The sequence below is a fragment of the Haemorhous mexicanus genome, chromosome 2 (assembly GCF_027477595.1).
Source record: "Haemorhous mexicanus isolate bHaeMex1 chromosome 2, bHaeMex1.pri, whole genome shotgun sequence".
NCBI classification, from domain to species: Eukaryota; Metazoa; Chordata; class Aves; order Passeriformes; family Fringillidae; genus Haemorhous; species Haemorhous mexicanus.
This window is the reverse complement of record NC_082342.1, coordinates 46575912-46586020: the sequence shown is the minus strand read 5'-3', so window position 1 is coordinate 46586020 and position 10109 is coordinate 46575912.

The window sequence follows — 10109 nt, the reverse complement described above, 5'->3', positions numbered from 1 at the left end:
TTGTTGCAGGAATCTGGGAGAGTGTCCCAGCCAGAGGTCTTGTAATACTTTTTTATCTCCTCTTTGCATACCATTCCCTATGGATATCATTCCAGAAAATTTGCTGGATAGATGATGGAGCTTTCAAGAAAAACCCTGGGTTTGTATTTTGATATGGGAGACACTGGAAGAAGAGAGTCCAAGATGATCTGCAGGCTGGGGGAAGAATGGGGGGGAAGAGAATTTGAAAGCCATACCAGCATCTGGAGGTAGCATAATGCACTGGGAACTAGCTGCTAATGTGCAGTCTGGACATCAAAGTGGTCTGGGGGAAAAGAGGTGATTTTCATTGGGAGACAAATCAGAAAATCAGATTTTTGCTGAAATGACTCAGCACAAGCAAGTTTCCTGTGATCTTTCACAGCACTTTCCCTATGCCTGGGAAGAAGCCACAAAAGTATGGAGCAAGGCAATAAAAAAAATACCCAGCAATGGGCCAAGATCAGTTTAGTAAGAAAGACTTGGAGAGCTGTCATCCTCTTGATGGGAAAAACACTCTTGTGTGTTGACTCTAGGTGAGTACCTGGGGCACAGACCTTGTAGGATGGAATCTGAGTAAGAGCTTTAAGTGGAAAGGACTGTTTAAGTTTCCTCACATGTAATATTCCTCCTTAATTTCAGTACAGAGGGAGGGAAAATTGATAAATATACCAAATAAAGAAGCTCTTCTTGTAGGTCTACACACCTGGTATATTTTAATTCAGCTTTACTGGTCTCCTAAGATGTGGGCATGGGTGAGATGCCCTGGCTAAGTAGAACAGAAGCTGAAGTTGAGGACCACTTTGAATCAGTATTTCCATTGAAGATCTTAGCACGGAGAAGAAATTGCATCTGTTGATGGCACAAAAGAGGGAGCTGTTCTGTTACCAACACAACAGGAGCCAAATGAAAGAAGGGAAGAATAAAGCAGCCTCCAGACCACATAAAATAGAGGTAGGCTGAAAGGATAAGTAATGTCTGCCAGGATTAATTGCAGGTATTTGTGTAATAACTGGAAACTCATAATTTAGAAGTGACAGTAGAAGAAAAAGAGATGGAAGGGTACTGAGGGAGAAGTGTATGATTATATCCACTAATGTCATGTGAAAAAGAGAGAGAACTGTTTCTGATAAATACAGGGAGATATCAGTGGTGTTGCATAAGGTACTTATGTGATCATATCTGGAATACTTTGTGTAACTCTGATTATTCAAATTCAGGGTATTTTTGTGACTGGCAGCAACATAAAACCTAAGGGAAGTATAATTATTTAATTAGCTGGTTTCTTTTCGAGTAAACCATGCATCTTTTAAAGGGCATACACATAAAGTGTGCCTGATATATTTGTATGTCTTTAGGTAGAGAATATGGTATCAAAAATTTTCAAAATACTCAGTTCTTCCCATTCAGTAGGCTAAGGAGGTACAAAGTGATACAGCTTAATAAAATAGCCAAGAAATAGAGGAGGCTGAGTTACCTTCTGGGGTATCTCTTGACAGGTCAAGGTTGTGGTCTTTAAAACAGTTTTTCTTGTTTTATGTGGGGCTAGAATGAACAAGTGAAGGGTTTTCAGCCATTGCCTACACTACTGACTTTTCTTAAAAATGTGAGCAAGGAAGTTAAATTGCAATTTTTCTGCAAGGCATCTTGGTTCAGCTTCCTAAACACAGATCTCTCCTGCACTTGAAATGCCCTGGTTCACCTTGTTTTCCCTGTAGCTTCTACATGGCTGAAGGCCTTTTGAAGGTCCTGGGCCATTTTCACCACTGCCACATTGACCTCTTAGATGCCATAAAATGGCAATATATTCAGACAGCTGCATTAATTACAAGCTGCTGAGTTTATAATTTATTTCCCAAATAAAAACATCACACTGCTTGAAGGAAAAACTAGCTAACCAGATGAAGATCACAGGTCATTCATATAATAGTGTATGTGATTGTTTTTACTAGAGTACATTCACCAATGATGAAACAAAGCTTTGCATATGGGCCAGAATATATTAAAAGAAGGTTGAATAATACTCCTAACATAGTAATGTAATGATCTGAATACTTTAACAAGCAAGTGAAACATAACTGTGATATGATTTATTTAATTTGTCCCTTAAGACATCTCTTTAAATCCATGGAAATAGACATAGTATTGTATAATTTGCATTTTTCCTCCCATTGTTATTTCTGCAAATAGACATTCTATGGTCTGGCTGCTATGTCTTGTATAACATGCCTTATTGTAATTGCTTTCAGAAAAATCAATATAATCCTACAGTGCACAAATCCAGCTAGACTGCTTGTCCTATGGTGGCGTGAAAGAACAAATACCACTTTTATTTCAGTTGTCTGTCTGGAGCTGACAGGTTATTCTGCTGCACATAAAAATGATGATATTGAGAACTTTGCAGTGCTCTGGGAAGCTGAGTGCAGTGCTCTTCATCCAAAAAGACTCCTGATTGTGTAACTGGCAATCTACAGTCCCCTGTCACAAAGTCCCAAGGCTGGCAGGATGGGGCTGCTCAGCTCTGGGTTTATAAACCTCAGATGGTCCCTCCACAGTGACAGTGGCCTAGTGGGGAGTCAGGTAAGAGAGAGACCTGTGGTCACACACCTGAGTCATTACAGGGCAGGTCATACAGCTTGTTACTGATAAAAATTCCTTGTTCAAATATGCCTATGAAAACTTCCCCGTTTAAGGACCGAATGTTAGGCATTCCTTTCTTTCTTCAATCTTGTTTTCCTTTCAGGTACCTGCCTTGGGAAATGTTGTGCTGGATAATGAAATATGACAAAATTCTTAGCTTCACTTTTCACCTCCCTTTGTGTCTCAGATGCATATGCAGTTTCTGACCCTTCCAGTTCTTTCAGGTCTGAAGACACCAGAGTGTTGGAGAAGTTATTTTGATTTTTCATTTACATTTTAAAGTACTTTGTTATCAGAATTCCAGTAAGCCATCTTGTGCTAGATATCCAAGACCTTAATGGGTCCTTCCTCCAAATGGACTCAGAATTTCTCTGGCTGTCTCACTAACACACATTAAAAAATGTTCAAGGCATTGAGAAAATACTCTTCCTCACAAGAAGAAGCAGAAGGGCAAGCACTGATTTCTTCTCACCCTTGACCAGTAATAGGACCCAAGGGAATGGCCTGAAGCTGTGTCAGAGGAGGTTATGGCTGAATACTAGGGAAAAGTTCTTCACCCAGAGGGTGTTTGGGCACTAGAACAGGCTCCCCAGGGAAGTGGTCACAGCACCAGCCTGACAGAGCTCAAGGAGCATTTGGACAGGGTGCTCAGGCACATGGTGTGACCCTTGGGGTGTCCTGTGCAGGACTCAGTGATCCTTGTGAATATTCTATGATTCTATGATTGTCCAACAGCAGAAACATAGACAAATGAGGCTCGAGTGCCTAGTTTGGAGTGACAGCCATATCTTCTTCTCATCTGCCTACTGGAAATACAACACAGCCAAGAGGAAGCTGACCAGGAGATTCATGGAGTGTGAGTAAGAGAACTTCCTGGCATGCATGAAATCAGAGTTCAGTTAGAATCTAGAATTGAGCTTAAATATTGAAATGAATACAAAACCATCTGAAATAGTCTAGGGGAAAATGGAAGGTAGAAGAAGATGTAGTATAAGCTGGGTAGGACTTGCTAAAGGCAAAAGAAGAAAAGAGATGATGCTGTCACCAGTAGAAGACTTCAGCCATCTATTACGAGAGGATGCTGAGCTTCTCTTTTAGTCATGAAATATTAATCTTGCAGACCCTTATATTATCTAAATCTGCTGCTAAAAAAACATCAATAACTATAATACCAGTAATCTTGAATTTCACTATAAGCTTGAGTTTAAAATCAGTTTGAACATTGAAGAGTGTAGTTAATAAGGAGAAAAAAATTAATTCTTAATGTCTGTGCTGGCATCCAAGGGAGGAAGACAAATTTTTCTTGCAATAAGGAGAAGATTATTGTTAGAAAAAAGAAGACTTATTCTTCACTTTAGGCTCAGATTTTATTATGTATTAGAATCAAGCAAAATTCTTTTCTGTCTCAGAAAATGCTATGAATTTCTCAGATACTCTGGAAAATCAAGAGCTAATAAATTTTAATTGTGTATAGCAGATTATTACATCCAGGAAGTGTAATACAGATTACTACTTGACTGAGTATTTGCTGTGTGCTCCAGGTCAAAAGGAGCTTGTGTAAATGTCAGTGGCATAACTGATCTGTGACACTGGAAGAGTGTGGTAAATCAATATTGTCTTAATTGCATTTTCTTGAGGCAATTATATAATAGTCAGAGAAGGATGGCATACTTAGTTTTAGCATAATATAAAAGCTGGACTAGTTAATCAGTAAATTAATTGTCTACAAGTCATTAAGAAACCCCAAAATCACCTGAGCTCTTCCCATAGTACTCCTGTACTTAGGGCATTCCTGGTGGAGACTGTGTCATGGGTGCTGCTCAGACCCACAGGTGGCTGTGCTGAAATGTTGCTGTGGTGCCATGTTGCCTTTTCTAGTGGAGGTGATGGATGCCAAGGCTATTCTGGCTTTGCAGCACCTGGCAGCACTGATCTACATCTCCATCTCTGAGGACATCACAACTTTCTTGCAGAACAATGCCTGCAAGAGAAAATGCCTGTTGCATCTTAAAAATACCCAGTCACCAGCAGGAGCAATGCAGGAGGAGCAGAGGCAGCCTGGTGGCTCACCTGCTCCTAGGCAGCCCTCTGCTGTGTGGCTCCTCTGGGTACAAAAACAGTCACTTAAAATAAACACTGAGATAAAGCCAAAACTCTTCTTCCTGAAAGCCACTTCTCATTCCACTGTCCTTCCTCTCTAATAAATAGCTAATGCTGTAGAGTTTGTTTGATTTAAGAATTACTTCTCAGAGGCCAAAATACACAGGTGGATTTCTCTACTTTTCATGCATGAAAAGTGCAAGATATTCTTTACAACTTCTGTTGTTAGAGAGTGCAGGCAGCTCAGCTCACTGCCCAGGTCACTGCCCCATGAGAACTTCTCTGCCTGACTCACAGCAGTAACCTTGCTCATTTTCTTCCCTTATGTAAATAATTAATGCCATTAAAATGCAATTCTCCTTTAATCTGTGTGCAGCAGTGTCACTCTGTACCTTTAGGAACTTAATTCCTTAATTAGGTTCCAATGTAGTCAATTTTGAAAAATGTGGCATCTCACTCAGGAATGAATAGTTGAGTGAAATGACTCACTTTAGGCATGCTTGTGAATTCCTACTCCCTCCCCACATGCCCCAGTAGATGGAGTGGTGTAAATGAAGAAATGGACCTAGAAGAAAATGGTCTTAGAAAAAGAAATGTGGTAGGAAGGAAATATTTATGTATAGGCTAGGAAAAAAAAAAAAAAAAAACCAGTTCTGAAAAAAGAAGAGAAGGCTCCAATTAACCAGAGTTAAAGTACACAGAACTGTTCAGAGCTATTTTAATAGAGTCTGCTGCAGAGGTTAAGAAAGCAGGCAGGTGAAAAGGATGAGTACAGACAGTAAGTGAGGAAAAGCCTGTTCTGCAGAAAGTCTATTCCATAGTCTCATCAGACTGAGGAAAATTGGTGGGGAGGATGACACAAAGACAGGGAATGATGTCCTCCTGGTGAAACGTGCTTTTATCTTTTCTCCAGGTTCATTATTTTTTACTTCAGCTTCATTTGCTGTTTCAAAAAGAAAACTGCTCTTCATACTTTAGCTTTGCTTTTCTCTATGTGGTCCTGATTTTGTTGAGCTGAATTTTCTTCAAATTTCTTTGTAGCAACTTCCATTGAATATATGCATTATTTTTATTTAAATGTTTGCTTCCTGATTATTTGCTGAACATGACTCATAACTGCTTTTTTTTTTTTTTTTCAGTTTTGCACATTTGCTACAAAGAATGCTGTAGATAATTCACTTTCACTGTGGTGAAAATACAAAGATTCATTTCTTGGCATCCTCAAGAACTGAGAAAAGTTACGGGGAATTACTTGGGTGAAGTGAAAAAAGAAGAAGTAGAGAATAAGATTCGAACAGATATGGCTTCAACCAGTGAACAATACAGCTGTAATATGCCAAGAGCCCTCATGGATAATAAAGCACTGAGGAACAAACCACATCTGTATGTGAAGAGATAAGAAAGACAAGAGAATTCCCATCAAAACTGGCTGCTTTCAAAATGGCATTGCAAGTTGGGAAGTGCCAAGGAGGAAATCGGTTTAAAGGCTTTGCATGCAATTTGTAGTTTAGTGCAGCATTTCATCAAGTCTTGTCCGAAGAGTTGATTTGCCTAATGGCAAATTATCTTTAGCAAAATAAGGTCCAAAATACAAATTGACTAGCTAACATATAGCAGGAGGTGTCAGAAGTTTTAGTGCCTTGGGAACAGACTCGTTTTTCCCTCTAGCTTTGCCTGTAGACCAGCAGGGAATTTGTCTGCTGTGGAACCATCTCTGGGCTCTGTGCAATTCCTTCCCCTGACTGTTCATTGCTTGCTCATCACCAGGAGGCAGAGAAGCAGCCCTGGCTGGGTGGGTGGCTGCAGCAGCAGGTGATTTGAACACAGCTCAAAGACAGCACATGCTTTGACATCCTCTTTGGTTCTTGCCCAAGAGAATCCATATCACTGAGTCTGGTCTTCATTTTATATAAAAAATCCTTATCTAATAGTTTATCATCAACACCTCATTTCTCTCTCAGTAGAAAAGGCCTTACACAAAACCCACAGTTTTCACTGAAAGCCACTAGCAAGAGTGTCTGCAGGTTCAAAATAATTTCTCTAGAAAGCACATGTAGCAATACAAGACCTGTAGTTCTGCTGGATATTTTCTGCATCAACTTAACTGCAAGATGACACTGGATCTCTGAAAAAAATACCAAAACAACAAAACAAACACAAAAAATGCAGCAAGTCTGTGGTCTCAAGACAGGGTACAGAACTCAGGTTTGTCAGCTGTTAAAACTGGAACATTTAATTGTCCTTCCCTGTGGGACCAGAGTAAACCTAGGCACAGCCAGAAACCCTGGAAGGGAAATGATATTTCAGACTTTTTGTTGCAAAGAACTAAAATAATAAATAGTGGATATTAAAACCATGTACCAGACCCTGTTACATTAGCAGGTTTAATAACTTTCTGCAGATATTACCTTGTTGTAATTCGTAAAATGACCATGACTACATTAGCAGTGTGGGTGACTACTGTGTTGGTGAGATACAGCCACTGCTGGGCACATTTGCTGTCACCATGGGCTCACAGATAATAAGCATAATTACCTCCACGGTACCAGCCAGTGCATCTGCTCACATAAATTATTTTGCAGCGCTGTGACCCACCCCCATGTGGTGTGCTCTGCTGCTATTGTATGTCATGATCCCATTTCAGCAGGTTATTAGCTGCACTGTATCAAAGACGTGGAGCTGTTGAGCACAGCTCCTAGAAGATTTTGGCCGTTCATTTAATTCTGGACAAGGAAAGATTAATTTATTACCAAAGATTCAAGAGTGTCCTTGGGTTTTCATCTTGAGAATGTTGGGCAATTTTTTTTCCCTCCACCCTGTTGAAAAGGCATGCCTATGGAATCTGATTTACACTTCTAGATTTACACATATATATGATTTGCACTTCCTCCCCCTCTCCTGGGACAGTCTAGACAGCTTTACAAGATTGATAGACATAAAAGTATTATGAAGGATGCACTTTTCTGTCCAAAGCTGCTTGGATATTTAACACCTTTTGGCAGTAGCCCTGAATCTGGGGGAGTAGAAGCAGTTCTTTGAGATGGCACAAACCCTTGGAGAATCAGCACTTCATCAAACATACTCAGCTGGAAACTGTCTTGCACACAATGCATAATATCAACAAGCTGTTAGACAAATGTCAGGTTAGCTAATCTCTGGGAGCATGACTGCTTTTTGCAGCATCCTTTCTCCCTGCTTCCTAGTGTAGCTCTCCTTCTTCAGATCGCTTGTCACCTGGGACTGACAGTAGCACCATTTTCCAGAGCTGAGAGACACAGATGCACCTTGTATTCAGTCTGGAGCAAAGCCTGGTTCTAAGCAACATCATCCTTGTTTCTGATAAAACAGGTAACAGCACATATCTGTCTCCTTTTCTGTCTCTGTAGTATTAAGTCTTCAGAGAGATTTCAGGGCTGTCTTGATCATTCTCTGGTAGTGATCTGTCTCCTTTCAATCTCCAGTCTGACAACTATCTATGTCCTACCAGCATCACTGAGTGCCTCCCAGGAAATACTTTCCAGTGGCATGAAACACAGGGAGAGCTTGTCTTCCTATATCTTTTGGCTGCCTACCTGAAGAACTTCATGGTAGGATTTGATCAGGAAGGTTTGGATGTAACCCACGCTATGCCTGACTAGGCACCACCTCTGTAGAGTGCACAGACCTGGCTAGAGGAGACATCACACTTGCCCTTGCAGGACTTCTAAGAAAAGCCTTTTGCTTGAATCTGCCTGTTATTCATCACAGAACATGCTCACAGTGTGTGCTTCCATAGCAAACTACAGTCTTTGTACTCTTCCTCTTAGCATGGGGTTTTATACGCTTGATTTTTGCTTTGTGAGTCTTTTAACATTATATTAAGAGCACAAGGCTTCTCTGCTGGCTGTAAAAATTAAAATTTCCACTGGCATTGGCAGCCCAGGCACCTTTGGTCCAGGCTGTGAAATGGTTTTCTGCATGTTTTTCAGAGTGGTCTGCCTTTATTGTTTAAATTGATAAGCAAAATCCTAGCTCTTCAGAAATTTTGCAGGTGTGAAATTATGCATGAACTACATAACAAAAGAAACCAGGCAAATAAAATTGAGGTAGGAAGAAGCAGGACTTTATTATGCAGGGAAATAAATGACACTTTACATTGTCATTAAAACAGTGAAATATTTATTTGATTTTCTTTTGCATCAGAAATTTAGTAGACTCTGTCTGACAAAAGACTCAAAACATGAATCTCAGTCCTTATTCTGAAGTTCTGGTTACCAAATATATCTACCCTGGCTAGAGTTATGAGATTTAACTTGTAAGCCTGATCAAAAAAATGAAAGTGGATCTTGCACAGTAGTTGAGTGATGGCAGTGATTTGCCTGCATGCACACCCAGTGAGCTTAGTCACTGTTCCCTGGGGACTCCAGGGACTCCCCAGCATCCATGAGGTACAGGACTGGTTTGGTTCAGTGCACTAATGTGTGGCACAGTGCTCAGCTGAGCTACTGGCTTCACTAGGAAGCATTTGACCAGTTTTGACAGCTGCTCTCCAGGGGAGTTTGAGCAGCCCTGCAGACTCTCCTGGGCAGCTGCTGCTGCGCACAGACAATGGACCAGCAGTGCTGCAGTCCCAAAGAGATGTCCTGGGGGCATTCCTGCAGCAGAATGGACCAAGCTGGACACTAATAGGACACCTGTATGGGCAGATGCAGGAATGGTCACATAGAAAAGTGCTTTGTACCTACTGAAGATAGGAAAAGCTTTTGAACAGTTGAAGAAAACCAGTGTCAGTGGACCTTGCTTGTGTGGGTATAATTGTATAGGACCATGGTTCATCTGGATATGAAAAAATCCCCCTAATGAGGGTGCTGCTGCAATGATCCTCACAGGGTCCCATCACCAACCAGGCAGCAGCTGGTCATCTGTCTGAGACATTCAATTTCCCTTCTGAGTATTATCTTATGTAGAGATCTCAATAAATCAGTCTATCTAAAAAAAAATTATCTGTCATTGTCTGCACCGCTGTGGCAGTAGCCTTATCTTCACATTTAGAAAACAAATGGAGCCATTATAAATAAATATAAAAATAACTGAGATCTCTCAGAAATACAGTAATAACCTTAAAATAACTTATTTTAAAAGCCTTGGTAAACAACAGTGGATGCTTTACTTCCTCGCAGGCTCTTAAGCAATGGTGAAGACAGTTCCTTATTAAGTCTAACTATTAATGATACTTCTTTATATTTTCTTCTCACATTAAATGCCACAGGATCTTCTCATAAAGTTGGGGTGAAATTCATAAGCTCAGCTCCCAGGAGACTGTTACTATAAAATTTATCACCCTTCCAGCTGAAGAAAGGGAGTTTGTCCAT